Below are 10,850 nucleotides of genomic sequence, written 5' to 3' on the forward strand. Positions count from 1 at the left end.
GGCCAAGCTGGCAGCGGCCTCGGCTGGGCACGCACATGCGCTCGTAGTTGCCGCCGGCCACAGCCAGGACTGTGGCGGGCCCCGACAAACCTTGGGTGGAGCAGCCACTAGTGGCGGTGAGTGCAGCGGCTGCAGGCATGCGTTGGGCGGGTGCAGCTGGCTGCAGTCGTGGCCAGGGCGAGGCACGGCATCCGCAGGTGGAAGTGGGTGCGCGGTGGTGGGCGCGAGTGGTGCAAGGGAGGGAGAGGCAGAGGCGGGCTCGACAGCCAGGCAGCAGCGCACAGCAAGGGGGGGTGCAGTCGCGGCGGTGCAGTGGTCGAGGCGAGGCGATGGACAGGGCAGCGGCGCGCGTGCGTGAGGACACGCAGCGGCGATGCGGAGCGGGGCGAGGGTGCCGCCGGTCAGCGGGCGGACTGCGACGATCGGCAGAGGCGTGGGCCACGCAGAGCGAGGCAACCCGCAGGCAGCGGCGACCGCAAAAGAAGCAGCGGGAGGCGGTAGTAGGAGCAGGTGTGAGCAGCGAGCAGGGAGCGGCCGCGCGCCAGCTGGGACTACATGGCTCGGCGCGTCCGGATCAAGCGGGACCACAACCATGGGTGCAGCGAGGGCGACGGGCAAACAACGATGGGGCCGCTGCCGCGAGCTCGTCTGGAGCCCGGGCGTAGGGTTGGGTCAGCCTACTACAGGGGAAAATTCAAGGGGGGAGAGGGGAATTACGGGAAGCTCACAACGGAGAGCGGGGAGGTCTCAGGGTTGCTGGAGGGAGTCTGGGCGGAGTGGATTGACGACGGTGACCTTAGGGCACTGAAGTTGAAGACGAGGTCGGGGAGGAGCTGCGGGGCCGGTCCGCCTCGTCCTGGCACTCGAGAAGGACGGAGACATGGGCGGCCGTGCTCCTGGACATGTCCCCGCACGTTGGTGACGATGGTGGCCACGGTGATGACGAGGACCATGACGACCACAGCTCGGCCTTGTGCGGGAGGGAGAAACGCGGCGCCAGGAGGAAGGGGGAGAGGTTGGGCGCTACGGTTCCAGGGAGGGAGAGGTTGGTCTTATAGGGCGTCGGGGGGGGGGGGTGGGGGTAGAGGATGGCTGCCACCATGGCCATGGCGCCCTGGATGGCCGCCACGCCCCTGCCTCCTTTACATAGGAGGGAGATGAGTGGAGAGATAGGTCGGTTGGGCCTCCCATTTGTCAGGTGGGCCAATGTGCCCCATACTTGAGGTCCTCCTCCTTTCTTTTCTTTTATTTATATTCTGTTTTTCTTTTACAGTTTCTGTTTTACATTTATTTGAGCTACCAAATGACTTTTATAAAATGTGGCACATGTCTTATTAAATAGTGTGAATTAAACCTCACTGCCACAAATGTTTGGGTTTGATTTGAATTCATTTGGATTTGAATTGCGTTTAAAAGTGTTAAAATAGTGATGTTGGTGTTGTTTTGAATTTCTAGGGCTTGTTCAATATTTTTAGTGATGTTGTTTCCCTGAAATTATATTGTTATGAAGTATTTACAAAAACATGAACTATTTAGTTTCTTAGATTTAAGCAACTTTTAATTGCACTTATAATTTAAAATTGAATCTGACTTGGCTCATTTCCTAAATGCAATTTCCTTAGGATAATCAAGATGACATGGCAATTTAGTTAGCTTAATACCAGGGTTAAGATCTGGGGGTGTTACAAATATCCTCCACTACAAGAAATCTCGTCCCGAGATTTAAGTGGGGAAGTAAAGGGTAACTTCGGGAAAACTGACCCGTATAGGGTCGATTATCTGTTGGACAATTCAGGGAATATGGTGGAAGTATCTCTCAATTTGAAACTTAAGAAAACATTGAGGGCAAAGCATGAAAGTAGAATAGGATGTTTTAAGCGAATGGACATCCAATCAATACCTGAATAGAGTGTGGAAGGAGGTTTAGAGCATCGGGAATGGATCATCTCTCGGAGGGTGGCTCGTGACATGATGCGAAGCCAAGTGCAAGGATATTTCAGAATCAAGGTTGTTCAGGAGAGTCAGGTTCTGATCCTGTGGAACTATGAGGAGGGTCGATCAAAAGTAGGGAGAACAGTGTCATCTTACCGGTCTAGACAACAAGGTATGTCAGAGGATAGTCTGTCAGTTATGTCGGGGTCAACATTGGTGCCAAGGGCGAGGGACGGAGAGAACGCTTTTCCAGCTCGTTAAAACGAGGCGGACCACTATGCAAAGTTCTTGTCCATCGAGGGTCACCGGAATGTCATCAACATTAGTTACAGGGTCTCACTGGCAAGGTTGTACATCAGGGTGTTTTATAAGGAGGGAATTATTTCTGCTTATATCATATAGATCACAAGACAGGTTAAACGAAACAATGGAAGGAAAATGTGATTTTTAATTTAATCAGATCAATTGAAAAGGAAAATGGGTTTAAACACAAATATCAAGAGTATATCCTTCCCAAGGACAAGCAGAGGATGACATCCATGACATGATAGTAAGTAGATTTCCATTTAGGTAAATGGGAGAGGAAAATTCATGACTTTACCCATACAACATTGTTTGGATAATTGATCAAGAAACAATTAGCATTGCGCTCCCAATGTTCTTGTTGATGATCAGAGTACCACCGACATGCTTAGGGATAGCATTGACATGTTCATCATGGAAAGGTCAAACTTTGGATACGCAAAGGATCCATCGGAATAGCTTATAAAATAAGTCATACAATTTCAGCAAGAAAAAGATGATTTTGTGACCGACGGGCTCAACAACAATCCATCAACATGTCAAAAAGGGTATATTTTCCAAAATTATTTTAACAAGTTTGTGTTGGGGGGGAAGGCAAGAATGTTGTCGATGATAACACATATCATCGAGGGGAAAGGATGGTATTTCTCATCATGAATTCGATTGATATCCTGGAAGAGCTCAAAATGTTGTTGACAATCATGACAAATTGTCGAGAAGTTTAATGAAGATGTAATCGATCGACGATGACATCAAGTCAGAGGAATTTTGAAGCGGAAGGTTATCGGAACCATGGATATGACACAAGCTCGGCATGAAGCTTGCTCTTCAAGCCAAAATGATATGATGAGGAGTATGGACGTAAGATTATATCATCGTCGAAAATTGTCCTCCAGGAAGAAGGACCAGGTAGCACAGTTAAACTTTAGCATGATAATGATATTGCCGATCATTCTAGGAATGAATTGAAGGATTATTTAACTCGTAAGCAATGAAAATACTTAGAGTTATTGAATTGGTGTGCGGAATCGATTCACTTATTGGTGTTCTCGAGTGACTAGTAACTCATAACCCAGGGGAATTATGAAATCAGTGAGAAGCAATACTAGATGCAGACTCCTAGGAAGCAACTCAGTTCTTTGTTCTTCTCGAGATACCAGAGGGTAATACTTGAAGGAAGATCAAAATAGATGTTGTGGAGATGCATTGATCTGCAGAAGACAAGTGCTTTAACTTGTCCAAGAAATGGAATCAAAGGGGAACAATCATGGTCGGAACAACAGTTGCAATGGACCAAGCATAGATACAAGATGAACTTATAACAAGGGGACTATTATTACTACCAGAAGCTTCCATGATAAGTTCCACATCGGGTCCATGGGCATGAACACAAAGTTCAAGGTCGACTCTCATTTCTTCAATGCAAATCATTTCATTTACTTCTCGCTATTGATGAAGTTTTAGTGTTGAAATGTTATCTGGCAACACATCAGAAGAGTAAGACTCGTTAAAACTCTCAGGTTTAAACGGATTAGGGAAGGCATAGGTTCAACCCATAGGGCATCTTAGGAACATATACCACAAACTTAAAGAGTAAAAAACACAAGCTCGAAGGTAGAGCATGGTTGACAAAAGGAGAGGATGCAATTTACCAAAGGCATTATGTGTCAGGGAAGAAACTCACAAGGTGATTAAATATGAGGGGCACTATCGGATAATAATCCAATAAAGGATCTAGTGGTCCACAAGGGATCTGATATGAGCATCGGTACCAAATGCATGGGATTGTAGATACAACTGACTAATTCAATGATCAATTGCAAATGAATTATGATTTCCAAATAAAGGGATCCAAAGCAAACTCTCTGATTAAGGATGGATTAGTTGAGTAGACTTAGGGGTACGATAGACGTCAATTTAGTTGGTCAATTACCAGGCCAGGTTTAAAATGACATTTGAGACGGAAGGATGAATTCTAGGATCTGATTGAGGATTGCGAGCATTCGCAACTTATTGATTCAATGGACTCAAAATGATAGTGGCAATGAATGCCAATAAGATTACTATACTTATGGGGTTATCCATAATGCAAGAAAGCAAGAATTTCAAGAGCAATAAGCTACTGAGGATTTTCGGAAGATCAAATAATATTTAGAAGACATTTGTAAAACACATGAACAACTAGGGATGAACGGATCCCCCTTAATTGTGAGGAATTATCCGTCGGGATATTCATGCGGCAGAGAACTTCAATGAAGTTGCAGAAGGGGTTCTCGGGATAACGGAGAGTATTTTGAGGCATCTTGTAAAAACAAGAGCAACTTGGGACGAAGGTATGAACGACAACTATATGTAGTTATCCACAAGGAATATCGACGGTAGGGAATTGCAAAGGCGATGGGCGCAAGGGTCTCGGGAAAACATCTAAGAGTATCTTCGGAATCTTCTAATGAAGTAGGCGATCATCTGGAATGAAGGGGCTCTCCAGTAGGAAGTGGTTATGAGAACCTAAAGTTAGAGTTAGTAAAATCGTTTAACCCAAATTGAAGAGAGATCAGAGTCCCAGAGTATAGACGAGGAATAAAAGATCCTAATACCACCCAATGGCAATGTGGGCCCATAAGCCACACATCCATGTTAGTAAAAGTTTTTCAGCGACTAGACCTAACTTCGGCCAAGGAGTTGGAGAGGGCGCTACCTACAAGCAGTCGGCTCTGATACCAACTTGTGACGCCCCCGATTCAATCGTACACTAATCATACACGAAAATGTGTGTGATCAAGCTCAGGAACTCACGTGAAGATATCACAACACAACTCTAGACACAAATTAAAATAATACAAGCTTTATATTACAACCCAAGGGCCTCGAGGGCTCAAATACATAAGCTCGAATACAAACGAGTCAGCGGAAGTAACATTATCTGAGTATAGACATGAGTTAAACAAGTTTGCCTTAAGAAGGCTAGCACAAAAACAGCAACGATCGAAATGGCAAGGCCTCCTGCCTGGGATCCTTCTAACTACTCTAGGTCATCGGCGGCCTCCACGTAGTAGTAGGAACCCTCAGGGTAGTAGGAGTCGTCAGCTCTCGGTGTACAAAAAGTAGGGGCTCTCCTTTTGACCCCTTTACTTGTGCAAGGGCAGTCAGAGCCACGCGCCACGACCGCACATAGCAGGGCAAAGGAGGGGAGCCGGAGAGAAGCCAAAGATTGAGACCATAGAGAGTAGATGGGTGAAGCAGGTTTCCCCGGCAAGACCCTTACCGGGGCAGCCTCAGCGGCCTCGGCAAGCCCCTTGCCAGGGCGGCACGCCCACACCAGCGGAGTGAGCCACCCTCGAACCCACGGTCTCCAACACCATGTTGGATATATGCCCTAGAGACAATCATGTATGATGATATTTCCTATGTGTTTATGAATAAAGATAGTCCTTGGACATTTTCAATGAGGTGTATCAGCAAGTACGTGACTTGTTTATGGGACTATGCATTGTATGATGACTGTCCTAAAAGGTCCCTAGTCGAAAGGGCTATGCGGACGTGCAGGCGACTAGACTAGCATATGACACGGTCGGCGGCTTGGTCTCACTAGCCATGGAGCATTGGATGCTAACCGAATAATATGGACTTGGAAAGGTCTGGTCGGATTCGACGTAGTCGGATCCGAGTCGAGATAAGGTCCGAGCCGGACAGACCCAACTATGAGACACAGCGATATGTCATCTGTGAGTCTCTAGTACAACACACGTTCTGTGTCCTAAGACCTGAGATGACGTATGTACTCGGGATGGTGACAGACTTGCTTTGGGCCGACCAAATGCTACTCCATGACTGGGTAGTTACAAAGGTAGGTTTCGGGTTTGTCCAGTCCCATGCTGCGAGACATGGTCGAGCAAGATGGGATTTGCCCCTACGATCAAGAGAGATATACTCTGGGCCCCTCGTGTGATCCGATAAGGATAAGCATGGCCATGCGGCAGGGATTATGAGATAATCTAGTTTGTGGTCGGTATCACTGGAACGAGAAAGAGGTCGGTCTAGCACAAGGATGACAGTCTCGCCTTGAGCCCGACAACATATATCGTGCGGCAAAGGGAACAGAAGTGTGACACGTTGTACAGGTTCGCCTAACCATCTTCATAGTCTGGTTGGTGGTCGGCACGCCTTGCTAGAGGCCGCTACCAACCATGTAGGTCGGAGGTGATCCGAACTTTGACCAAGCCGACTTGAACCTAAGGGGTCGCGCGCTTAAGGGAAGGAACTTACGAGGTCGGTTCGTAGGACACTGGTCGGATGTGATCCGAACTGGACTAGGAACGTGACCGAGTAGACTTTGGGCTTTAGGGTCGGTGCGAGGCCCAAGTGCTGAGCCCGCGACGGACGCCTATATAAAGTGGAGGTGCGGCACACTCATGTGGTTGATCGCTTCGGCGCTGCGACTAGGGTTTGCATGTGTTGCGAATAGCCACCTCCACTCGCTGCCGACTGTGTGACCGGACCTAGCAGTCCGCTGCATGGTGTTCCTCCTACACGCGCGGATACCGTTAGAGGCGGTGCACTTGCGCCGCTCTGGCGAACTTGTACGTGGGATCAGACGACCGGCTGTTCGAGGGAGATCGGACGAGGAGGAGATGATCCACACGGATGCGCTGCCCCAACTCTTCTTCCGCTGCACGACACTGCGCATCTAGTGGTAACGAACTGTGATCCATCTCCCGTAGCATGTTCCTGGATGTTCTACGCGTAGGAAAATTTTAATTTGCAGTCGACACACCCTACCATAGATCCCAACACACCATCAATCACATTGGGCCAGGGATCGGGAGGCACCTCCATGGTGGCATGCAGATCTTTGTGAAGACAAAGAATATTCTAGATCAGATGAGGATTGGAAGGCAACAATCCATGACAAGATTCTTGCTGAGGAATCCCACAAGACCCCCGGCAAGATCCTTTGCCGGCGACGCCAGTGCGCCACGGCAAGACCCTTGCCGGGTCACCCGGAAAGACCGCCACCCGATAAGACCCTTGACAAGGGCGTCAGCGGGGCCACTGCCAGCCCCGCACCAACCAAATCTCCACCGCCGTTCACATGCAGCTGCCAGCCCAACCAGCTGGGCAGACACCTGCGTGGCAACATGCAGCTTCCAGGCCAACTCAGCACATGCCTGAGTGGCGGCATGTAGATCTTCATGGAGGCTCCACCACCGCACCGCCTCAGCTGCTTGCCTGCCTACATGGCGCCGCATGCATCGCTGGCCAGGGCGCGTGTCGAAGCGAGGAGGAGTGGCGACGAACGGGACGGGCCTCGCTCTCGTCCCCGATAAAGCAAGAGGACACCTAAGCTACGCATTAAGTGCGCCTTGTCCTGTAATACGAGCGATAAGCTCGTAGCACTGTAGGCCTTTCCACCTCCTGTGTGCCACTGTGGCAGCCCCTTTCGACTATACAAGGAGGCCCATGGCGTACTGGAGGGGGATTCGGCTCTTTTGAACCATGCAGTCACCATAGCTAGTTCAAGAGCTCAAGAACACTCAATACATCCACCAAAGCAGGACTAGGGTTTTACGCATCCTCACGGCCCGAACCTAGGTAAACGATCCTTGTGCTGGTTACTAATCTTGCTCTTCTCACAATCCCGTGCCCCGCAACCGCAGAAGGGATTCTCGTGATCCCATAGGTGTCGTTTCCCACCGACATCTTTGGCGCGCCAGGTAGGAGGCGCAATTGTAAGAATCTGGTCTAGTAGTTGGCCCAACAGTTCTTCATCGCCATGGCTCCTAAGAAGAAGACGACCACGACGATCGGTTCGTCCGGGACCAGACTGCCAGTACCAGTGCGGACCAGTAGCGGGCCAGTCACGGAGAGAACCTGTGGCGCAGGCCACCAACATCCACATCACCCTGGCAGTCCAGGCCTAATGAGCGACGTCATTCGTACGCCAGGCAACGAGCCACGCGTCGCGGGCTCCAGAGACGGAGTCGGGCCCCCTGCAAGCGGTGCGGGGTCCTCCAAGGGCGTCGTCGTGCCGCCAGATGGCAGCGCGGCGACCTCCAAGACAACAACACCGGCACCCACGACGCGCTCTTCTTAGGTCGTGCGTGATGAGCAGCACCGCCCTGCTGGTGACCCTGGGCGCCGCCCTGGGAAGAGTCCCATGCGCCCTTCACAGGATGAGGAGGGCCAGCATGCGCGCCAAGGTGCTGGCGCAGGTGGCAAACGGCTGCGGGGCCATGATGGGGCTCCTTCTAATGCGGTTAGAAGTTGAGGCGCATCGCGGTCCACACAGCTTTTGCCGCTGCCCATGCCAGCAGAAGCCCTAGCACGCGCGCAGCTGCTCCTCGACTTTCCTCCCGTTGCGGAGAAGCTTGACAAATGGAGGGCCACCGTCCGGAGCCTCATCGGCATCGCTAACAACGATGAGTTGCGGCCGGAAGGACCCGTAGGCCGTCGCTCCATCGAGCCACCGCATGCCAGCGGAGGTCGGGCCGGAGGCGATGCGGCCACGGTGCACTCCCCTCCTCCATCCCGACCACCGCGGGTGTCGGTCCATCGCGACGATGCTCGTGATGATATTTCCATAGCGTCGTCCAACCCGCGAACCCATCGCGACCAACGCCAAGTTCTTCGGGAGCGAGCTCATGAAGACGCTCGAACCACCATCGAGCACCGGCGTGACGCGCGCTGATACGTCCATTTTGCATCATGCTTTTATATCATATTTATTGCATTATGGGCTGTTATTACACATCATATCTCAATACTTACGGCTATTCTCTCTTATTTTACAAGGTTTTCCATAAAGAGGGGGAATGCCGGCAGCTGGAATTCTGGCTGGAAAAGGAGCAAATATTGGAAACCTATTCTGCACAACTCCAAAAATCCTGAAACTCCATGGAAGTCAGTTTTGGAATTAATAAGAATTATTGAGCGCAATAAACACCAGAGGGGGCCCACACCCTGGCAAGGAGGGTGGGGGCCCTGCAAACCTCTACTGGGCGCGCCCCCTCTCTCTTGGGCCCCCTGGTGGCCCTCCGGTGCCCATCTTCTGCTATATGAAGGGTTTTACCCTGGAAAAAATTAGAAGCAAGCTTACGGGACGAAACTCCACTGCCACGTGGCGGAACCTTGGCGGAACCAATCTAGGGCTCCGGCAGAGCTGTTCTACCGGGGAAACTTCCCTCCGGGAGGGGGAAATCTTCACCATCGTCATCACCAACGATCCTCTCATCGGGAGGGGGTCAATCTCCATCAACATCTTCACTAGCACCATCTCTTCTCAAAACCCTAGTTCATCTCTTGTATCCAATCTTGTATCAAAACCACAAATTTGTACCTGTGGGTTGCTAGTAGTGTTGATTACTCCTTGTAGTTGATGCTAATTGTTTACTTGGTGGAATATCATATGTTCAGATCCTTAATGCATATTAATACTCCTCTGGATATGAACATGAATATGCTTTGTGAGTAGTTATGTTTGTTCCTGAGGACATGGGTGAAGTCTTGCTATTAGTAGTCATGTGATTTTGGTATTCGTTCGATATTTCGATGAGATGTATGTTGTCTCTCCTCTAGTGGTGTTATGTGAACGTCGACTACATGACACTTCACCATTATTTGGGCCTAGAGCAAGGCATTGGGAAGTAATAAGTAGATGATGGGTTGCTAGAGTGATAGAAGCTTAAACCCTAGTTTATGCGTTGCTTCGTAAGGGGCTGATTTGGATCCATATGTCTAATGTTGTGGTTAGGTTTACCTTAATACTTCTTTTGTAGTTGCGGATGCTTGCAATAGGGGTTAATCATAAGTGGGATGCTTGTCCAAGTAAGTGCAGTACCCAAGCACCGGTCCACCCACATATCAAATTATCAAAGTACCGGACGTGAATCATATGAGCGTGATGAAAACTAGCTTGACGATAATTCCCATGTGTCCCCGGGAGCGCTTTTCTCATTATAAGAAATTGTCCAGGCTTGTCCTATGCTATAAAAGGATTGGGCCATCTTGGTGCACTTTATTTACTTTCATTGCTTGTTACTCGTTACAAATTTTCTTATCACAAAACTATCTATTACCTACAATTTCAGTGCTTGCAGAGAAAACCTTACTGAAAACCACTTGTCATTTCCTTCTGCTCCTTGTTGGGTTCGACACTCTTACTTATCGAAAGGACTACGATAGATCCCTTATACTTGTGGGTCATCAAGACTCTTTTCTGGCGCCGTTGCCGGGGAGTGAAGTGCCTTTGGTGAGTGGAACTTGGTAAGGAAACATTTATATAGTGTGCTGAAATTTTCTGTCACTTGTTACTATGGAAACTAATCCTTTGAGGGGCTTGTTTGGGGTATCTTCACCCCGACCAGAAGAGCAAAGAGTTGCTCCTCAACCTACTGAACCTACTGAAAATATTTACTTTGAGATTCCTTCGGGTATGTGTGGGGATCCCGACTCAAGAGTCGAGATCACCGAATGCACATGTACAGTGATCCCAGAGATCAATGCTCACTGAACACACAGAAGCTGAATAACAAGAGTCTTACATCCGTACATACCTTCTTACACAAATTATGACCATTATGGTCAAGTCTTACATGGATAAAGCCTTAAGGGCTGAA

Source organism: Triticum dicoccoides, chromosome 4B (assembly GCF_002162155.2).
Source record: "Triticum dicoccoides isolate Atlit2015 ecotype Zavitan chromosome 4B, WEW_v2.0, whole genome shotgun sequence".
NCBI classification, from domain to species: domain Eukaryota; kingdom Viridiplantae; phylum Streptophyta; class Magnoliopsida; order Poales; family Poaceae; genus Triticum; species Triticum dicoccoides.